Consider the following 10441-nt stretch of genomic DNA (forward strand, 5'->3'; position numbering starts at 1 on the left):
TTTGATACAAAGGAATTTTACACCAATAGAATAGAATGCTCAGGGCTGGCCTTTTACATAAGTGAATAAAATAATAATAGCTAGTGCAAATATAATGATCTGCCTTTTAAAGAGTGGTCAAGTGATGAAACCTGTATCATATGGCAATTAAGAGATAGAATAGCAACACTCTGAAACCAAGTGAAAGGTGGTTACTTCTATGTTATGATTTCAGGAAGCCAGGTCAACACTGCCACCGCCCTTTAGTCAAGCACACCCCAACCAAAACAAAAGCAAAAATAAACAAAAGCAAAAGCACCTCCCTTATTAATGCTTGAAATTTCACCGTTAGTAATTTATTCCTTTGGTTTAAGTACCACTTTCTCCTTCTCATCAATTGTTTAAAAGCCTTGAGCATGTCACTTCTCTACTCCAGCCTCAGTTTCCTTATCTATAAAATGAGAGCATTGGACTAGATGGCCTCTAAAGTCCCATTCAGCTTTAAGTCTGTAAGCTCCTGATACATTAGTGGAAATGCATTTATTATCAATGTTTTCCTTAGTGACAGGAAAGATTCAGGAAACAGATACCACTGGGTACCCTGTAGGGAAGAGAATGAAGAAAAGGGATGAGGGAGGACACAAATAGAAGAGATGGACATGTAAATGTTGAAGAACAACTTTTGTTTACTGATGACTAGTCTTTCTGTTTAAAACTCACTTCCAGAATAGTTCAGACTACAGTCAAAAATCAAGTAAGAAAAGATAGCAGTCAGAATGGCACTGTGCAGGTTGTGTTTAGCAAAGTACCAGCAGGCAATGAGGGAGTCAATTGAATACAAGATAGACTGTATCACATAAGGGCCTCAGGTTACTAAAAAAAAAAATTATCCTACAAAGTCTCATTCCATTTACCCTTAGGAGTCCTAACAATTCAGGTGGTTTCCAGGGGCAGAGATGTTGAAGCAACAGAGATGGTCAAGGTCAGACAGGAAGCAATACATTCTTGTTCTCATCAAGGAGACCTTTGGGGTTATGATGTCTTAACTTTGCTAGCTGGCCAGACTGAAGGAGGGGAGAGAATTATGTTATTGGGAATTCTTGGCATTTCCCAAATGCCAGCCTCCTCGCTCATGATACATTGCAACCTATAAAGTGAAGATTCTGCACTGGGCAGAATCACAAGGGTCACCTCAGCTGCACAAAGGAGACAGCAACTGAAATTCATTACATCCTTCCATGTGTGGCTGAAAGGGAGGCCTGAGTGACCTGAAAGAAGTGATAGATTGAGACAAGAGTGGTAAACGGGAAAAAGCATTGGAGGTATGAGACTGGGACAGGAGTGGTTATGGGAAAGAGCATTGGAAGCATGAGACCCAGGTTCTAATCCTGCCTCTGATGTTTAACTGTGCACAAGACATTTAAATCCATGGATTCCAGTTTCCTCATCTATGTAACGAGGGGCTAGGATTAGGAGACCTTCTAGTTATGACCCTATGATCAGCTTACTTACCTGATACTGCTATATCAATTAATCAGGGCCACTATTTCCACTAAATTGAGTCATCTTATGGCCCCCTAACTTCTACGCAACTTGAAATATTGCTATATGGTAACCTTAGCATATCTGCCCCTACCTCAACCAGGGGCAGGATTCACCTGCAGGTTTCTAAATGGCTATGATCAAAACTTGTAGGCCCAGAGTCACATATACCTTGACCCCAACAGGTAGATTAGATAGGGATGAGAATACTCCCTGCTCTGGAATCAGATTTCAATAATACAAATTAACACTATTCCTTAACTACTAGACTCTGGCCCCTCTTCAAATGTCTTAACCAAAAGTAACTGCTCTTATCTGACTTAACTGACCTCCCTAGACTTAATCAGTCTAACACCTATAGTATTCACTAGCTAGGGGTTCTTAATTTGGGGTTCATAGACTATGGATTTTATTTGATCCACAAATTTGGTTGGGAAAAATTATACTTTTATTTTCACTAATTTCTGAAATTTGGTATTTCCTTCCATTGTGAATATAGGCAATAAACATTATTCTGCCAAAGGGGTCCATAGGCTTCACCAGTCTGCCAAAAGGGTGCATGATGCCAAGAAGTTTGAGAACTTCTGCACTAGACCCTGTCCTGCTTATATGGATTCCCAATTCTGGATGCTCCTGGCCAATCCCATTCCTTTATTATCCGTAACCTAGCATAAGAACTATCTTTTTCAACAGAGGAAATATCCATCTGAATAAACATAAATGTTGTGGTCATTTTTCTTTTTTTTCTTTTTTAAAATGAATTTTATTTTTAATTTATGGAATAAAATAAGTATTTCCATAACATAGTATAATAAAAAGATGATTGCACATGAAACTGCAAATCTGCCATGTACAACTTGCTACTCTTTCCAAATATACAACAAAATTATCATGTAAATTTCTTTTTTTATCTTTTTTCTTCCCTCCCTCCAACCAGAGATGGCCACCATTAGATGACAGATAGGTACACACACACACACACACACACACACACACACACATACACACATACACATACACATATATACATGCATATACACATATGAGTACAATTATTCTATACATACTTCTATTCTCTGGGTGCAGGTAGTATCTTTCTTCATATGTCCTTTATAGAACAGGTGCAGAGAGACAAATGGCAGAGTTGATGGAGGGCAGGCCTTGAAGTGAGAAACAACCAGGTTCAAGTCTGCATCTGATATTACTGGATAACTCAGTCAATAAGTGTTTATTCAGTGCTTTCTATGTGCCAGGCACTGTGCTAAGTGCTGGAGTGACCCTGGGTAAGTACGTTAACTTCTCAATGACTCAGGAAATTTTTTGAGACTGTAAGGAAAAGGATAAGGGTAAGGATTAGATCTCTGATTTCATAGTTACAGGAAACTCTCAGATAAGGAAACGTTGTCTACCAATTCAGTTTGAAACTTTCTCTGCAAATTACTTAATCTTAGGGGAAGCTCAGTGGCACAGTGGATAAAGCAGTGGCCCTGAAGTTAAGAGGACCTCAGACCTCAGACCAAACACTTGACACTTACTAGTTGTGTGACCTTGAGCAAGTCACTTAACTTCAATTGCCTAAACCAAAAAAAAAAAAAAGAAATAAAATTACTTAATCTTAGAGAGTTGCTTAAAGTACTGAGGTTAAGGAAAGAATAGTTGCCAGTAAGTATTGTCAGAGGAAGTTTCCTCACCCTTACAGTGATGAAATCATAGGCCAGCTAAGTAGCCTTAAATTGCATGGAGAGCAAGTATCAATCTGCAGTGCTAGAGGGACTTACCTCCCTACAAGTTCCCTGTACCTGAACTTATAAGTCCAGTCCAAATAAAAGGTGTGTATATATTTATAAATATATCGATATCTATGTATTGTGTATATGTGCACAGAGAGTATATGCATGTGTAGAGGTGTGTATGCATGTACTTCTTTAGAGAGACTTGTGATTTAATTGGCATGAAAGAATGCCCAGTGAGGAAACTCAATCTACCAATCACTCACTCACACAGACATGCAGACACAGTCTACATATATATGTATACTGGTATGTGTATATGCAGGTAAGTATTATGCCTATCTATGCTATATAATACATAAATGTATGTGTATATATACATATATGTGTATGTATATATATACACATATATATAATTTTCGTGTTGAAATCATAGATTAAGTTCAGATCAGGACCTATTCTATAACACACCTGTGTCTATGTAGATATGCATACTGATACAAATATATACATATATGTATATGTATACATAATTGTGTGTGTGGACTAGATAAAAAGAAATTTCTAAATCATCTATAACTGTCATTCTCATCAATGCTCACCCCAATTCCTTTATCAGAGGTACCTCAGATTTGCCTATTTTGGCTTCTGAATAACAAATACCCAAGGATCAGATAAAGTCCAATAGCTAGTTTTGGGGAAGTCAATTTCCATGTTTCCATGGTTCTGACCTTACAAAGCCAAAGGTGGGTTTAAGTGACCAATTTACATGTTATACCTCATGGTATCTGAGTTAAAGGAGATGTGGGCCAGAGGTCATGGAGTGCTCACTTCAGAGAAAGCCTATATGCATCATTTTAATGATTAAATCATAGATCAGATTTATATCAGCACCTGTTCTGTAACATATAGATGTATACATATATTCATATTCATATACACACATACATATATATGTATGCATATACATGTGCATTTTTAATTTGTTCTCCCTTGATCTTTATTTTCTAAATATATTCCATATATGAATTAGGTCAGGTTCAAATCAGCACCTGCTTTACAACATATATATATTTACAACATATATATACATACATATTTACTTATGTATTCAAATGGGATAATAATTATAAAGTGCTTAGTACAGTGCTTGATAGAGTAAGTGCTATATAAATGTTAGTATTATTCTAATTATTATTTACACACACATATATGTATATATATATATGTATGTATATATACACTTTCAAATGCACATATGTGTATACTGGGCATATATATGCAAAATATGTGTTACAAGCAGATGCTGATCTGCTTGATCTATGATTTCATCTGTAAAAGAAAGACAGAGAGAGAGGCACACAGACAGAGAGAGGGAGGGAGAAAGAGAGGGAGGGAGCAAGAAAGAGAGGAGAGAGAAAGAGGGAGAAAAGGGGGAAGATAGAGAAAGAGAAGAGGAGGAAGAGTGAAGGAAGGTAAATTGAAAATCGGATCAGTCCCTTTGATTTCTTGCCAGTAACTCTGGTAAAAGGCCTGGAGAGTGAAGGGACTAGATAAAAGGAAGTTTCTAAATCATCTATGACTTTTATTCTCATCAGTGCCCACCCCAACCCTTTTATCAAAGGTACCTGACACTTGCCTATTTTGTCTCCTGAATAACAAACACCCAAGGATCAGGTAAAGTCCAATAGCTAGTCTTTGAGAAGTCAATTTCCATGTTTCTGTGGTTCTGACCTTACAAAATCAAAGGGCATCCGAGTTAAAGGAGATGTGGGCAAGAGGTCATGGAGTGCTCATTGCAGAGAAAGTCTTAATTATGTGAATCAAAATTGCCTTACTAAAAAAAAAAGTAGTACATTGACTAAAAATGGACCAAGATCCTCCTTAAAGACTTGATCCTGCCTCTTCTGGACCCCTATAAAGGGGAATATGAAGAAAAAAATCTTTGAATAAGAAATGATTGTTTTACTCCCTAAAGCTTAAAAAAACAAAAGAATATAGAAAAATGGCCTTTGGGCATTTTCATGCCTTTTTCTCATAAAAGAGTTTCCTATTCTAACTCATTTGATAATAATATAAAAGTGGAGGTGGGGAGATGGGGAAGATTTCAAGAAGGAATGGAAAGGAATCCTCACTTTACTTGGAATAGCTTCTATTTCTGCTCTAGCCATTAAGAAGTTTGATTATATTTTCCTTCTAGGACTCTGTTTTTCTAACTAAGGCCAATTTGACCTATTATCTCCCTGTCAACATCAATAAAATGAAAATCAGCCATTGTTACCAATTTAGTTGTGTTCTGAATATAATCTGGAAGGGAGAATAAGTCACTAAAGAAATCACCACTGCTAAAGATTGAATTTGAGGCAATCCTCCACACCTCAGTTCTTTGTCAAGCTATCTCCCCTACACAGGCTATTCTCTCCTCCCTGCCCTCCCTCCTTCCCTTTGCAAATCAGTTCAGCTCTACACTGAAATCTCATTCCTCCTTGTTCCTCCTGAAGATGGTGCCATGCCAAACCCCAACCTTGGCTTATTTCCACCATCTACCTCCTCTGTTCCTATACATATGATGCTGATGGGACCTGGAGAAAATCTAGAAACTAATTAGGCCTGTTGCAAATTCATGTTACATAATCTAAAGTGGGCCCTCAGTACAGCAAGGCAATTTTAGACCACCCTAATGCATTTCCTATCCTCCAGCATTCCATGGTATTTCCTCCCTTACTCTCTCAGCTAAGGATTTTACCTCATATTCTATCAAAACAACTAAGGCTGCTAAGAGCTCCCTGTTCTCCTCTCTTCCTTATCTCATATCACACATACATATTCTTCCATTATCTCCTCTTTCACCCCCAAATCACATAAAGATGTAGCCTTTCTCCTTGCCCCTTCGCATGCTTCCTTGATGCTGTCCTAACCCATCTTCTCCAACAGATTTCTCCAACTTTAATCCCAATTCTCTTACTATTCTTCTGCTTCTCTATTGGTTCTTTCCCTGATGTTTATAAACATGCCTATTTCTCTTCCAACCTTAAAAAATCCTAACTTGATCCAACCTTCCCTTCTAGCTATCATCATATATCTATTCTCCTCTTCTTGGCTAAAGTCCTTAAGAAAACTGTCTATCCCACACGTACAAAAATATTTATAGCAGCTCTTTTTGTGGTGACCAAGAATTGGAAATTGAGGGGATGCCCATCAGTTGGGGAATGGCTGAATAAATTATGGTATATGAATATAATGGAATACTATTTTACTATAAGAAATGTTGAACAGGCAGACTTCAGAAAATCCTGGAAAGACTTGAATGAACTGATGCTGAGTGAAGTGAGCAGAACCAGGAGAACATTGCTCACAGTAACTGCCAAAATCTGTGATGACTAACTTTGACAAATTTATCTCATAGCAACGCAATGATCTAAGACAATTCCAAAGGATTCATGATGGAAAATGTTACCACATCTGGAAAAAGAACTATAGAGTCTGAATGCAGATCGAAGCATATTATTTGCTTGCTCGCTCTTTTTCTTTCTTTTTTTTTTGTTTGTTTCTTCTTTCTCGTGGTTTCTCCCATTGGTTCTAATTCTTCTTTACAACATGACTAATGTGAAAATAGGTTCAATATGAATGTATATGTAGAACCTATATAAAATTGCATGCCATCTTGGGTTGGGGAGAGGGGAGAGATGGGGAGAAAATTTGGAACTCAAAATCTTATGGAAGGGAATGTTGAAAACTAAAAATAAAATAAATTAAAAAATAAAAAGAAAACTGCCTACAATAGAAGCCTCCATTTCCTCTCCTCTCACATCCAAAGCCTATACAATCTGGCATTATTCAACTAAAACTGCTCTCTCTCTCGCTCTCTCTCTCTCTCTCTCTCTCTCCCTCTCTCTCTCTCTCTCTCTCTCTCTCTCTCTCTATCTCACTCTCACTCTCGTTACCAGTGACCTCATAATTGACAAATCTAATGGCATTTTCTCAGCAGGTCCTTCTTGATCACTTTGCAGCCTTTGACATTGATCACCTACTCCTGGATACTTTGTCCTCATTTTCATCCTACCTCTCTGATGGCTTACCTTAGTTACCTTTGCTGAATCTTCATCCAGATCATGGGTACTAACTGGAGGTCCCCTAAGGGTAGTCCCTTTTTCTCTTTTTTGCTCTGTTCCAGGAATCAGCAAACTACAGTCTATGGGCTAGATTTTGCCACTCACTGTTTTTTATAGCCCTTAAACTAAGAATGGTTTTTACATTTTTAAAATGTGGGCTCTATGTTTTGCATGAGTTCACATGCATAATTAATATCATATTGCTTTGCTTCTCAATGGGTGGGGAAGGGACTGGAAAGAGGGAGATAATTTGGGGCTCAAAATATATAAAAAAAGAATGTTAAAAATTAATTAATTAAAAATGTGGGCTAGATTTGACCCATGGGTCATAGTTTGCCAACCCTTACCCTATACTATTTTACTTGGTCTCTCTTCAGCCTACATTGGTTCGATTATCATCTCTATGCAGATTATTCCTAAACCTATATATCCTGCCCTAGTCTCTCTCCTGAGCTCCAGTCCTCAATTTTAACTGCCGTTTGGACGTCTTCAACTATATGTTCCACAGATATCTCAAATTCAACATGTCTAAAACAAAAATCATTATCTTCCCCTCCAAAAAAAATATTTCTTTCTTTCAACATCCCTATTATTGTTGAGGGTACCACCATCCCCTCCAGTAACCCAGACTAAGAACATTAGTGGCATCCTTGACAGTTTCCTAACACTCACCTCACCTATCTAATCTGTTTGTCAGGTCTTGTCATTTCTACCTTCACCACCTCTCACATATACATTCTCTTCTCTCTATTCACATAAATAGCACCTCAGTGAAGGCTCCCATCACCTAATGCCTGGACTATTACAATAGTCTTCTGGTTGGTCCCATGCCCTCAAGTTTCTTCCCACTCCAATCCCATACTCAAGAATGGTTTCTCCATTGGTTTCTTATAAATTCTTATAGAATCCAAATATAAAAACCTGTGTTTGGCTTTTAAAGACCTTCATGGCTTGTGGAGAGCAAAGCTACAGGTGCTGCCTCTCCCTTTCCCTAGGGGCTGCTGTAAGTAATGCAGAGACTGAGCCAAGATGCAGACCAACAGTGGGCAGTGATACCTTTCAAGTCTCAGTGCTTGGAGACGTTCAGATTTTTTGGATGATGTCCCATTTAAGATAGGAGACAAATATAAAACACCACTTAGCATTGGTCTGCCCATTTGATTCTCCTCTCCTGATTGCTTACAGGCTGTCAGTGAAATACAATGACTTTTCTTTGAGGGGGAGTGTGAAGAAAACATAAAGAAAATGCAGGAAGCTCAATGAGAAGCTGAGTGAAAAGCTGAAGAAGCAGAAGACAAAGTGAATTCCAAGAGTGGCCCAGTAACAGAAAAAATGGTTTTCTCAAAGACACACTGCCCAACCACAATGCCACCTCCCATTAACCCCATTCTTGCCAGCTTACAGCACAACAATATTCTCACCCTAATCTATGTGAGCAGCAGTGCCACACATAGAAAATTCTTGGGGCAGCTAGGTGGCGCAGTAGATAGAACTCTGGTCTTAGAGTCAGGAGGACCTGAGTTCAAATCCGACCTCAGACGCTTGACACACTAGCTGTGTGACTCTGGGCAAGTCACTTACCTCACCAAAAAAAAAAAAAAGAAGAAGGTTCTCAGTCCACCCCATACAAAGGCAGACTTCGACTCCGCTGACCTTGAATGTGAAGAGAACCCATTTGACAACATAGAATTAAAAATTTTTGATGAGAAAGAACTGAGAAACATTCCTGTTGGTACAGGTGGGCCCACTGTGGCCCAGATCTTAGACAATAACTTGCCCAAAGGAGGTTCTGGGTCTGCGTTATAAGACTAGGAATTCTTGGCTTCCCTAGAATGGGTTGCACTGGATTTCAAGACCTTTCACAAACCCAATGGCTTTATCACTTTACCATGGTTAGGTAACTGTGAAAAGATTTTAGCTCTTTTAAAGTATCCCTTGCCCTCACTACTGTGAGCAATATCAAGTCTCTTTCCTTCCCCAAACTTGACTCACATGAGAGAGAGCAGAAGACAGCAAAATATGCAAGCACTTCACCACCTGACTCCTCAATGGCACTTTCCTGAATTCCTTAAAGTCTTGCTACCAAAACAATGTTAGTGAACTCAACGGACACCTTGGGGTGGAACTTTCAGCTTTAAATTTGGACACTGGCAAGAAGATGCAAGCACTATCCTCCTCATCCCAGCTCATTCTCTGACTGTTTTGTCAGTATGTACAGAAGAGTTATCACCTCCAAACACAATGCTGACAGTCATGATGTTACAAGGTGCCCAACATCCCCAGCTATTTCCTGAATTCAAGTATACCAACCTGCAAGCATTTTCCCAAAGCAAATGGCAATGTGTGGAGACATTGTTCAACATAAGCTAGTCATATGATTGTATCTTGAAAGTTGTGAAGAAGAAAGAAGAAATCTTGACTATTTGAACATGGACAGCTCTGTGAAAAAGGCTTTGACCCCCTTCTGGTGGAAGATGCTTTGGAAATGTACCAGTATTCAGAGGAAAAGACAATAGAATGTCTTCAGTTAATAAGCAAATTTAAGGAAATGGACTTTAAACTGAAAGATACTAAGCAATTTTTATTATTATACAACAATGACCAGGTCAATGGATTGGAAGAGCTCATGGCTCAAGCAGAAGCCAGCTGAGAACAGGGTCCCTGCCCATCTCCACCCTGCCATGGAGCATCTCTCTTTTTGTGGGTCCCTGGAGGTCCCCTCCCTATCCAGTAGTTTCACATTCTCCTTAGGAAGAAGAGAGAATGTTTTGGATTTCTTGTTCCTGTTGTTGGAAGTGGGAAGGGAAGAGACAGGAAGGGTACATCTATATCTTATGGAGAATTATTGTCACACGTTGGTTTGTGTGAGAGTTTGATCCTTATGGGGAGGAAGAAGGTAAAGCAAGAGAAATGTTGAGACCTCTAAGCTGTGCCCCTACTCCACCCATCCGATTAATTTTATTTGTATTTTGAGAAGTGCTCTTCCCAGCTTGGCCCTGGTGTTTCTGGGGGACTGTGTGTGTGTGTGTGTGTGTGTGTGTGTGTGTGTGTGTGTGTGTGTGTGTGTGTGTATTTTTT

General features: G+C 38.8%; 1 pseudogene; it reads left to right on the plus strand.

Moving 5' to 3' along the window:
- The first annotated feature begins 8309 nt into the window (after nt 1-8309).
- Nucleotides 8310-10013, plus strand: LOC114025851 (annotated as a pseudogene).
- Nucleotides 10014-10441: the final 428 nt, after the last annotated feature.

Source organism: Vombatus ursinus, unplaced genomic scaffold, assembly GCF_900497805.2.
Source record: "Vombatus ursinus unplaced genomic scaffold, bare-nosed wombat genome assembly UNPS02014832.1, whole genome shotgun sequence".
NCBI lineage: Eukaryota > Metazoa > Chordata > Mammalia > Diprotodontia > Vombatidae > Vombatus > Vombatus ursinus.